The sequence below is a fragment of the Amborella trichopoda genome, chromosome 6 (genome assembly GCF_054954075.1).
Source record: "Amborella trichopoda isolate Santa Cruz 75 chromosome 6, AtrichopodaSantaCruz75HAP2 v2.0, whole genome shotgun sequence".
Taxonomy (NCBI): Eukaryota; Viridiplantae; Streptophyta; class Magnoliopsida; order Amborellales; family Amborellaceae; genus Amborella; species Amborella trichopoda.
The window spans coordinates 45,579,907-45,593,548 of NC_142341.1; positions in this window are offsets into that span (position 1 = coordinate 45,579,907).

The window sequence follows — 13,642 nt, forward strand, 5'->3', positions numbered from 1 at the left end:
TTAAAAATGAAAATAATCAAGACGTCCTATATTCCGAAAGTGATGCTGTTAATACTCTCATTTACACCATCACACTTCATTTTGTGGGGAGTACAGCCTTACTTGAAGCCCGATCTGAAGATTTGTTATCTAATTTAAGATGTCCAACCCTATCCCATTATAAATGGTACAAAGATGTTTTCTTTTCCAGACTATTAAGTAGAGAAGATAGACAGCAGGATCATTGGAAAGAAAAATTTATTGCTGGATTACCATATTTATTTGTAGAAAAGGTAAAAACTAGATTAAAAAATAAAAATGGAGGAATAATATCATATTCTGTTTATACATTAGGAGAATTATCTGTAGAAATATGTGCAGAAGGATTAGCCCTATGTATAGACATGAAATTAAAAAAACAATTAGATAAACAAAAAATGACTGGTAAAAAAGAATTAGGAGATTTCTGTGAATAATTCGGATATCATATAGAGAAATCTAGAGATAAATTTCATAAAAAGAAAAGATATAAGACAAAGAGAAAAGAAAAGAAATCTTATAAAAAACATAAAAAAGAAAAATTCATAAAAAGATTCTCTCCAAAATACAAGTACCATAGAGGTAAAAGGAAATTATCTGTATGTTATAAATGCGGAAAAATTGGTCATTATAAAAGCCAATGTAAAATAAAAAAGAAAATAGATATTATAATCTTAGAAGAATCTATTAGAAATAAACTATATGATATAATACAAATATATGATGATGATAATTCTTCTGAATCTTCCACTGATACTACAATGGTAGAACAAATAGAAGATGAAGATTATTTCATGTCCTCAACAGAACAATCTGAATCTGAACAGAATATAGAAGAATGTTCATGTAATATGCTATCTAAAGAAGATACATTAATATTAGATCTAATAGAAAAAATAAATGATCCAGAAGAAAAGAGGGAAATTATTACCCAATTTATCACATTAATAAAAGCAAAACATAAACCAGTTCCATTACTCAAACCACCAGAGGATTACAATTTTGCTGAAATACTCAAACGAATTAATAAAAAAGATATACTTCAAAGAGAACCCACAATATTTGAATTAAAAAAAAGAAGTAAATGAAATAAAAACAGAAGTAGGACAATTAAAAACTAGAATCAAAATATTAGAATTACAAAATGACATATCAGGAACTGTAACTGATACAGAAGAAATCGAATTCGATCAACTAGCAGATCCTAGTGATAAAGAACCAAAAACCTCTAGAACCAAAGAAGTTGAAGAAAATATATCTGCAAACTTAGTAAATAAAATTATTTCCCAAAAATGGTTTATATTAATAAAAATTGTCATTGAAGAAGAATATAATTTTCAAACACTAGCTTTAGTAGATTCAGGTGCAGATTTAAATTGTATTAATGAAGGTTTAGTTCCATCAAAATATTTTGATAAAACTACTCAAATACTTAATACTGCTGATGGTAGTAGATTATTTATTAAATACAAATTATCAAATGCCATGGTATGTAATAATGGACACTGTTTTTCAACACCTTTTATTATGGTAAAAAACTTAAGTCAGGCAGTCATACTTGGAATTTCATTCCTAACCTTACTATATCCCATAACAATTAATAATACAAGAATAGAAACATCTAGAGTATGACAAACAATTAAGTTTGAATTTTTAGAAAAACCAAAACTTAAAGAAATAAATAGAGTCAAAGACAAAATAGATAATAAAGAAAAGTTTTTATGTTCCCTTAAAATAGAAATAAAATATAAACAAATAGAAGAAGACTTAGAAAACTCTGAGATAATAACAAAAATTAATAATCTTCGGACTCAAATAGAAACAGAAATTTGTAGTGATCTTCCCAATGCCTTTTGGACAAGAAAGAAACATATAGTAGGATTACCTTACGAAAAAGGATTTGATGAAACAAAAATTCCTACTAAAGCTAGACCAGTACAAATGAATACAACCTTATTAGAATTTTGTAAAAAAGAAATTGATGAATTACAACGAAAAAATCTGATAAGAATAAGTGCATCTCCTTGGAGCTGTGCTGCTTTTTATGTAAATAAAAATGCAGAAAAAGAAAGAGGCGTACCAAGATTAGTAATAAATTATAAACTATTGAATAAAGTATTACAATGGATTAGGTATCCAATACCTAATAAAAAAGACTTAATAGATAGACTTGCTACTGCTACAATCTTTTTTAAATTTGATTTAAAATCTGGTTATTGGCAAATACAAATCAAAGAAAAAGATAAATATAAAACTGCATTTAATGTTTCATTTGGACAATATGAATGAAACGTAATGCCATTCGGATTAAAAAATGCTCCATCAGAATTTCAAAAAATAATGAATGAAGTATTATAAATTTATGATAATATACATTGATGATGTTTTAGTCTTCTCAGATACTATAGAACAACATTTTAAACATGTTCATACATTTGTACAAGCAATCAAACATGCAGGTTTAGTAGTATCTGCTAAAAAAATAAATCTTTTTCAAACAAAAATAAGATTTTTAGGCCATCATATTCATTATGGTATAATTATACCAATCGAAAGATCTATTCAATTTGCTGATAAATTTCCTGATATTATTTTAGACAAAACGGAATTACAAAGATTTTTAGGATGTTTAAATTATATAGTAGACTTTTATGAAAATTTGGCTATAGATGCTAAACCATTATATGAACGGCTTAAAAAGAATCGTCCCAAATGGACAGAGGAACATACTCAAGCTATAAAGAAAATAAAAATTAAAGCTAAAGAATTACCTTGTTTAAATCTAGCTAATCCTAATGCTTTCAAAATTATAGAATGTGATGCTTCTGAATTAAGCTTAGGAGGTATTTTAAAACAACGAATAAACTCTAATGAGCAATTAGTCAGCTATACTTCGAAAGCTTGGAATTCTACTCAACAAAATTATTCTACCGTGAAAAAAGAAATACTTTCCATAGTTCATTGTGTTACTAAATTTCAGAGTGATATATTTAATACACATTTTCTTATTAGAACAGATTGCAAAGCCGCCACTGATATTCTTACTAAGGATATGCAAAACCTAGTCTCTAAGCAAATCTTTGCTCGATGGTAGGCGATATTATCAACTTTTGGATTTTTTATCGAACACTTAAAAGGTACTACTAAACATCTCCCTGATTTTCTTACTCGTGAATTTTTGCAGGGAGGGCAACATTGATCATTTTGATCCACCAGCTTTATCTTTTCCACTAACTTTGTTTTATGCAAATATGAATAAGAATAATACTTCCACTCCTGAACAAAGGGAAAAAGCCCCTATGGAAACCTCGCTGGATATCATTCTAGTAAATATTATCCAGTAACCAATAAGAATGGAACCTGCTTTATCACCTAGTAATAGTCCTATTTCCTATTCCCCAAATATCAATTATCCAGCTTATTCAAGCCAACCTTCAGCTTCTCCTCCATCTCCAGTTTTCCAAACCTCTATACTAAAGAAACCAACTTTACCCAGCAAATCTCCATATCTTGAAACCTATTTTGTTGCTGATGCAATCATAGAATCCAGACATGTGCATGACAACCCAAATAATGTTGCTGAGTATTACTTATGCAATAATCTTTGTCCATCTGTAGGTACCAAAACAAGAGAATGGTACTAAATGATTCTGCTAGAAACAGAGTCTATCTCCTTGGTACATTATAATCAAAAGAATTCGAAAATAGTAGCATATTCAAAATTACAAATAAGTAAAGTATTATCTTTTGAAGATTGGGGATCAGACACTTCCAAAGCCAAGAGATTATATTCCCCAGATTTCCCAAATAAATATTACAGACATGTTGATTACATAGATGCTTAGCATAAGATACTGACACTTCAAAACCCATATAATTCTCACACTTAATTCTTACAATTTAAAATGCCTGTAAACACTCCATTTCCAAATTGGTTTCGTACCTGGTTTGCAACATGGGGTTCTTTAACCCAAATACTTCCTGAACCTTTGCAACTCTCTCAAAACCGTTTTATTGAATTCAATGGGAGTGATCCCAATATAGATTACCACTTATATTTTATTGCTATGTATCAAGTACCATGGATCGTTAAATGGAATTTTGTGATATCCCCAAATAATACAAATAATTTTGAATATATGTCTTGTTTAGGCAAACAAATTGCCATAAAATGGTGGGACGTCTTTGTCTACCATAATATTGAACCAGACAATATACAACTCAAACGAATCCCATTAGCATATGACTCTCATCCATACTCCAACCCAAACAGTCTAGCAGAATATATTACCATAATGAAAATATTTGAAGAAGAGGCAGAAACTGCCCAAATTCATGATGAATCCAGTACACCAAGTACTCCAGAAATAGAAATACCAATTGATACACCAGACCCATCAAGACATGGAATGTCTTAGAAATATACCTTGTATTAACCAATCAAACCAAGATGTACATATCTACAATAATAGTTGTGATATGACAAAAAGCAAGCAGATGTGATGTGACAAAAGCAATGTGACAAAGACAACATATCTTCAATATTTGTGATATGACAAAAAGCAAAATAGATGTGACATAAAGCAAGGCAGACAAAGGAAGATGTGACTCAAAGCAAAGTAGATGTGACCCAGATGAGACTAAAAAAAAAGATGCTCGAGCCACCGACAAAGCCACCTGTCATTAGAAAGATTCCACCTGTCTCCACAATCACCCAAAAGATGCTCCAGCCATCTCATCAACCTGTCTTTTACAACCAAAGGAAGATTCCCAAAGATAAGGACGAATGATCCTCTACGATCATAACCACCCACGTGTCAACCACTTGGCACCCACTTATATCTCTTACTTCTCTATAAATGGAAAAGGCCTCCTCAGTTCAAAAGGAGGAAGAAAAAAATTCAGAGATCAGCCTCTCCTCTCAGAGAACAGCCTCGCTTCTCATCTCTTCCCATTTCTCTTCTTCTCTTCTGAAAAACTATGTATGTGTGACAGTAATGTCAAAGCCTTACCAGAATATTATCCTGACGAGTGGAAATTATTTTCCAGTTACTGTATCTGCACTCTGTAAGTTTTGTTTTATGAGTCGCTTTGATTTTTATAGTTGATGAATATGAGTCTGTAACAGTTTGTTATTTTCAAGTTTTCTTAGTTAAGTTTGAGTCAGTAACAGTTGTTATTTTCAAGTTTGCTTCAGTCTGTAACAAATTTGCTTCAATTTGCTTTAAGTCTGTAACAGTTTACAGTTGTTATGATAGTACGTGTTGTATATAGCATAAAAATATATCAAACTACTTATAATACATGGATTACTATTGATATTACTCCTGTATCTCTCATAATTATCATAGTATTAAGTCTCTATTTCGGTTATCTAAAATTGATAGTATAGAATCTTTATTAGGTATAGAATCTTTATTAGATCTTGGAGAAAACATTAGATCTTGGATAAATGGTATATATATATATATATATATATATATATAGATAACATAAGATAATAGATAATATAGCGTATTTTATATTTATTTTATGGGAAATGATCTTGTAAGACCCTCCCACACCCATGTGTATAGGACCCCACATGATCGCCATTAAATTTGACACAAATATCAAGAAAAGTCAAGTATCACACTCATGTGATAACTTTTTTATAGCTCTGTGCCAAATTTAATGGTCATCATTTGGGTCCTACACACATGGGTGTGGGAGGGTCTCATAGGATCATTACTCTTACTTTATTATATAATATAAAATAAAATATATCATATTACATAAATGAATAATATATATATATATATATTACTCTTATTTTATTATATAATATATAATAAAATATATCATATTACATAAATGAATAATATATATATATGGGAAAAGTTTTAATAAGGTTACAACCTTAAAATGTAGAATCACAGATGCACCCAAAAATCTATCGGAAAGTTGTTTTAATATTGAAAAACCCTCTAATAGATCATCTCGACATCGAGATGTATGAATATGAAAAAAAAATAAAAAATTTGAGTCCCGAAAATAGTGCATCTTGCAACACATTATCTAGACCATATATTTTTAAAATTTTCATATATTTATAAATCTACTTGATTTTAACCATTTTTGGATTTTAAAATTTTCTAATTTTGTATGAAAATAGATTTTAAGATAATACTAAGAATTCTTACAACAAAATTACATGTTATGATAAATTTTTAAGGTACGCCTTAATTGGATTGTTCAAGGTTGTAACCTTATAGAAACCGCACCCTATATATATAGGGAAAAGTTTATATAAGGTTACAACCTTTAAATGTAGAATCACATATGCACCTCAAAAATCTATCGAAAATGTTGTTTTAATGTTGAAAAAACCTTCTAATCATTCATCTCGACATTTGACATGTATGAATATGAAAAAAAAAAAAATTTTGAGTCCCGAAAATAGTGCATCTTGCAACACATTATCTAGACCGCCCATTTTCAAGATTTTCATATATTTATAGATCTACTTGATTTTATCCATTTTTAGAATTAAAATTTTCTAATTAGGTATGAAAATAGATTTTAAGATAATGCTTAGAATTTTTTATAACAAAATTACATGTTATGATAAAATTTTAAGGTGCGCCTTGATTGGATTGTTTAAGGCTGCATGCTTATAGAAACCGCACCCATATATATATATATAACGTAATAGTGTACTTTATATTTATTTTATTAAATGATATATAATAAAATATATTATATTACATAAATATATGTACTATGTAATACAAATACATTAATAATTTAATTATAAATATATATATTATATGTAGGGTGCAGTTTGTATAGAGCCTAGGCTCTAAACAATCAAATTAGAACCTACCTTCAAATAGTGTCGAGAAATGTGGTTTCCATACTGAAAATCTTTGTGATAGCCTTAAACAATCTTTGTATAAGACTAGTTTATGTGGCACAGAGAAAGGAAATAGAAAACCGGAGTTTTTCAAAAAAAAAAGTGAAAAGTGAAAAGAAAAAAAAAAATAACTCCCCCTCATGCGCCTAGAAAATAGCATCCCACCGTTGCACAAGAACCATTCAATTCTTGGATAGAATGAGCTAGATATGCAAGAACTTAAAATCTAAATTGTTTGATTTGAAAATAACCATCTAGTTATAAATAGACGGATCCTAAAATTTGAAGGAAAAAAAAGAAAAAGAAAAAAAAGAAAAAGAAAAAAAGAAAAAAGAAAAGAAATTCTATCAAGTAAGTGGTGTGCTGAGGGAATAAACATATAGTATGCTCTTGACGGAGCATAGTATATTCATTTGTTTTTGTCTCTTTTTAAATTTGTTTTTTCACCTATACTTAGAGAGAGAGAAGAAAAGATAAAATATCTAGAGATATAATGAAAAGGACCGCATGTATTATGCTCTCTTCATTTGGTAAATGGAAGATATAATGAAAAGGATCACATGTATTATGCTCTCTCCATTAGAGGCAATGTGAAGTGTTGGAATCCACTGATTACAAAAAACGTGAATGTGCATAGGTATGCTCCTGTGGAAGCATATTGAATACATACTCTCTCCAGCAAAAAATCTACTTTGGTGACTTCTTTTCGACCTGTAATCTCAGGTTCTACTTAATAATATTGTTATATGAATATTTTTAAAACAAACAAAAAAAGGATTAGGTTCTTAGACACTTATATTTGACTGTCTAAATTTTGTACAATTCGAAATTTTACCCACCAACTCATGATTATGTATTTTTTTTTTTAGGTATTTAAAATTAAACCAAATGATATTAAAGGTTAAGTAGTTGATCTCTTATGAATATTTTAATAAATTTCTCATTATAAAATATACTTTTTTTTATTTTTATTTTTATTTTTTTGTAAGTTCCCCATATTCTATAAGGACATTTTTCGACTGAAAAATGGATAAAGATTTATTGCTCTTTCTTGGCTAGATCGTCAGCCATTAGCTTCCTTATAGACATGTTGAGTGCTAACCACCAACGGAGATAGAAAATCCATAACCTGCAACCAAATAAATCTAAGCCGCCAAGGCGGTTTGGATAAACATGAGCACCAATTAATGTTATTGAGGGAATCCCCCTCAATGATAAGCAAAATTCCCAAACTTCTATCCATCCACAGAAGAAGCCCTTGAATCAAGGCCAACAATTTAGCATGATTGGTTGACACAATCTCACATGGTCTTGCACAATAGAAAACTAGTCTTCCCTCCAAATCCCTACATATACCTCCCACACCTACATTCCCTGAATTTGCAAAAGAAGATTCATCAAAGTTAAGTTTAAAACATCCTACCGATGGTGCCTGCCGGCGTAATTTGGATCTAGCTTTTGAAACTCTATACGACATAATACTTGCCATATTAAGAATAATATCCACCTTTGATACCCTATATAATATCCACCTTTGATACCCCATAACCTTTCTTGGTATTACCAATCCAAGTCCAAATTGTATGAAGAATCCTATTTTGCAGCGCAGTAACTTCCGTCGAAGCACCATCAAAGTTTTTCTATTTCTTTCCAACCAAACCTCCCACATAACGGCCCCTCTCAAAATATCTCATAACACAGCTCCAAATGTTGAAAAACCAACCACCTTAAATTGTGACAGTATATTAGACAAAGAGCAGGGCGTAACCATGGAAACCCCCACTAAATAAAAGTTCCATTGTCATATATTCAAAGTATACGGACAAAAAATTTCCTCATCACTTTTACAAAGGATGCAAACATTCACCAATTCCTTCCCCCTCTTTCTCAAATTATCATCAGTTATATCCTTACCATGGGCTGTCACCCACATAAAATGTTGCACTTTTACCATGTTTCTTCACACATTTATTTTCACCTATTCTCCCCGGTTCTCTTATAAATAAAAAAACATCTCCCTCTCGTCTTCACCTCCATTTTCTCACCCCGTTTTCGCATCATCCAAGTTAATAATGAAAATGTTAATAATTTAATCTTTTTATTTTTACTGACCATAAAAAAGGGTCATGTAGTATCTTGTTCACCCCAGTTTTCACGCCCCAACGGGATCAAAACAGTAGCTTTGGCCTAATTTATGGCCAAACTCGACACAATTGATTCTTCCCTTCACTTCAATGTTACAGTTTCCGGGAAACCCTTAACTTCTATGGTGGCTTAGATTGGTTGTCTGATAGGTCGAGGTGGCTTAGATTGGTGAGGTTTCCAATTCCAAGAAAAGTTTTTTGCGCAAAGTATTTGGATGGTGTAGATTGATATTGTCTTGAAATATTTGCTAATTTTTTACACTATTTTAAAAGATGTATCAAATATATGTTGTCTAATTAAAATGCATGGTGTACAACCTTACTTATGCAAGAGAGGGTGCAAACTTATATAAACTGCACTTTTTAATTAATTATGCGTCTTTTAGTCAATAGAAAAGTATACAATGAGACTATTTACCTTCGGTATGAGGTGGTCACAATTAACCTTGATCATTGGATGTAAAATTGCATTGTTGCATTTATTCCATTGACCAAGCTCAAAGTATGTGAAATCCAAACTATCAAATTTCACATCGAATGATTATAAGTAGTTGTGACCTTTTTGTATCAAAAGTAAATGTTTCAATATATACAGCCTCTTTTGTTTTACTACCAAAAAACCATGTCCAGTATATATTTTTTGTTTTGCTACCAAAAACCATCGTCCAACAATACAAGGTTATACCCCATTTGACCATCCACAATGTAGCTGTGTATTTCGGTGTATTATTAGCAATGGTGAGTGGCCAATTGGCCCCAAGAAAAAGAACTCCTGTCTGGGATATAAGATTGAAAAATTTACATATATATCTCATATTTAATTTTATCAGAAAATCCCTCCTAACTTTTGTATACTATGCATATACCTTTTTTCAACATTTTTTTTTTTATAATTTGCTACCACTTCTAATATTCAAAAGCCAATGGCCTTATGACTTCAGATTTTGAAGATTCAAAATCAAGCTCGTTTTATTTAATTAAAATTTATCTATAACTTTAAATATTTTACGGGACTCGACCTAGGTGATGAAGACATAGAGCCAAGTTAAAAGGTAAAATAAAGACAAACTTTTTGGCGAGCCAATATAAATGAGGTTTTAGAGATGCTTGGAGTGATTTTAGCTAGTTGTTATACTAAAAAGAAATTGTAAAATATCAAAGTGGACTTACTTAAAAGGGAACAAAGAAAGGGGTTAGCGTGCCTATCAAAACTCTCTTTAACTCAAATCGAATGAGTTGAAAAAGGTCGGTTACAAAGTTTATATAAGTTAGGGTTGGGGAAACTTCAAAACGATTAAACTTGGACCATTGATTAAGGACATCCAAGAGGTAAAGGATTGTCAATATCCTAGCCCTTATCTCACAGAATAGCTGTCATATGAGGCTCTCATCTCACATAATAGCTATCATATGTGTAGATGAGATTTGCGACACCTTTATTCCCTCTAATCCTAATTCATTTCAAATTTTCCTCTTGAATTGCATTTCAATTTTAAAAACATCCATTCTCCAAAATCAAATCTAAGGGTCTAAATACTCTCTCTTGCTTTATCTCAAATTGAAGTTAAACTTTATGAAAAAACTCACATAATTCGCCAGCCTCGCACATAACATACACACATAAACATCCAGTTGTCCAATCAAACTTTCCCATCCAAAAAAAAAGCTTTTAAATTTAGGTTTTAATTGAACAAAAGACCGTATAAAGGAAATATCTTGACCCCAAATGACAAACCACATTTGTGCCACGTAATACACTTAAGACTAATCACAAATAAGAACACCCACCAACAGTGTCATAGGGATATAGCAACCTAGGGCCCCCACGTGAGCCGCGTCACTTGTGTGGAGTGGCGTGTTGGGGCAGCCATGTGAGCCACGTCACCTGCACGGAGTGGTGGGGCAGTTGTGCGCTGGTGACTGGCCACTTGGACGCCGCATGGTCGATACGTGTGGTTGTTCACATTGGTCTTTATGCCCAAATAAAATTTTAAAATTCTCAATTTTTCTCATAAAATTTTTTAAAAAAAATTATCAGAAGTCATAAAAAATATTTGCAACTATTCTCTGTCGTTTTGAATAAGTTTGGCATCTTAAAAAAATATACATGTGAGAGAATTTGAGATCTTATAAGAAATGAAATAGGGCACTTTACTTGGCTAGATCCAAAACCCTAATTCATTTTTCTCATATTGTTCCAACAAGACCAATGACCCACAAATTTTGCATGGGGCTCATGTCTGCTCATCAAAGCCAACCCTATAAATAAATGGCCAGATCCCGAATTTATTTTGGATTGCAGGTCTACGCCCAAATACAAGCACTCTGGTAAATGTGGGGGTCCTCTCTCTTAACATATGTACATGACTCTCTCAATTTGATGGAAAGAGTAGCTTTCCATTTATAGATATTTTGAGAAGGCCGGAGGTTAGGGATTTTGGCTTATGTCTTCTCAAAACCTGGCCGTGTCATAGTGCACACAGTAATACTCATAAATAAATAGCAATACTAAAATTCAGACACACCCCTGGCTCACACAATTATCAAGTATACTCACACCAAACCTCACTTGAAGAAACCCTCAAATCTCAAAATACAAAAGCCTCTTAAGCGCATGACTGCCTTGTAATCATCCAAACATTATCACATAACTTAGATATACTCAAGCAAATGAATGCTCAAACATCTGAATACTCAGAAATGCTCGTGCAGGGAAATACTCATAAATTGAAATGCATAGAAATGCTCATGTAGAGGCATACTCAGAAATGTCATAAACATGAATACTCAGAAATGCTAATGGATAGGAATGTTCACGCATATGCTCAATCACATTCTCTAAACATGCTTTACAAATGCCCTTACCAATAATCCTTTAGCAATGGGTCCGCATGCATAGCCTCAGTTGGAGATATAATGTAAGTCTACTTCACTGTCCTCAATGTCTTGTCTAATATGGTAAACAGTCTGCTCTTATGTGCCTAGACTTGCTATGAAATGTTGATTCCTTTGTTATACAAATTGCCATTTGATTGCACACATTATCCTCACAGTCCCACCTTTTGATGCTTCATAGTGGGATTGGTTCAAAAACATATTGATCCAACTAGATTCTTTAGTTGCTAATCAACACACAACTTATTCAGATTCCATTGTGGATAGGGCAATAATATTTTATTTCTTTAATAACCAAGATATGGCTCCCCACGATACACAAACAAGTAGCCTGAGGTGGATTTTAACTCAGACGTATCACCACAGAAATAGCATTCGAGTATCCAAGTATGGCTCAATCCGATGTTTCCCCATAAGTAAGTGAGTAGTTCACTATCCCTTTTAAGTATCCAAAAATCCTCTTAACAACTCTCCAAGTTCACTTGCGGGATTGCTTTAGAATCTTCCAATCATGCTCTGGGCAAAAGCTAGATCTGATCTAGTTCCTTGAGGTAAGTACATTAGGGGATCCTATGGCACTTCTATAAGGTACTCTTTCCATATATCTTTTGTCTTCCTCACTCTTAGGATGCTTGCTCAAATTCAACTTAGTTCTTCTCTCAATTGATGTGCTTATCACTCTTATCAAATTTTCGAAAGTCTTATTGCAATAGTTATCTTGTGAGAGGTGCATTTTCCGGGCATATCTCTCTTATAATTTTTATTCCCAATACCAATGACGCTTCTTCCATATTTTTCATGTCAAAGTTCTTTGAACTTTTGTTTGCTTTACTAGTCCTAGGGAATTATTGACAATTATAATGTCATTTACATAAAGTGTTAAGAACATCAACTCACTCCCGCAACTAATCTTCATCCACATAAACGTGTTGCCTTTTGTTCCTCTTTGTATTATCTTCAATAAGCTCCCAATCTATTTGGAGCATTTCCTATGCTTCAAATCATTTATTTTTTGTTTAAGTTTATCTTAGACTCTTAGATGAGTTAATATGATATGGAATTTTCAGATTAAAAAAACCCCCCCATGAATTTTTGACTAGAGGCCATGTATTAGTAGTGGTCTTGTGAGACCACTAAATATTTTCCCTTTTGATTCATTTGTCTGAAATGACAATGGAAATTCAGAAATGCTTCTTATTATGATTTTCTCATAGTTTGTCTAATTTTCATTTCCTTGGTTGCACCAATTAAGTCATAACCACGGTTCTTTAACTCTAATTAGACTTGTTTTTTTCTTCTTTTATTTTAAAAATTAATACTAGTTACGCATTGATCATTTTGAGGAACAATGGCGGTCATAAAACTTTCATAAATGTGTAAATTATTAAATAGTTAAAGTTTATCTGTCTTTTGATAAATGTGTCACGGTTTAATTCGTGGTCGGTGAAAAGTATTATGTCAATCGAGCGGTCTTTTCTAGACAACAAATTCATATTTCTAACCCACATTTTAAAAAGGAAAAAGTTCATATAGGGCTGCAAATTTCTATATTAAAGTAAGTTACAGCTGAAAAATCCTATAAAAGAGAGAGTTCTAGTTTTGAACAAACCTTCAATTGATTATCTTGATCTTAAGAAGCCTAGATATGAAGAAAAAAGAGAATTTTAAGTTCTAAAAATAGTACATCTTA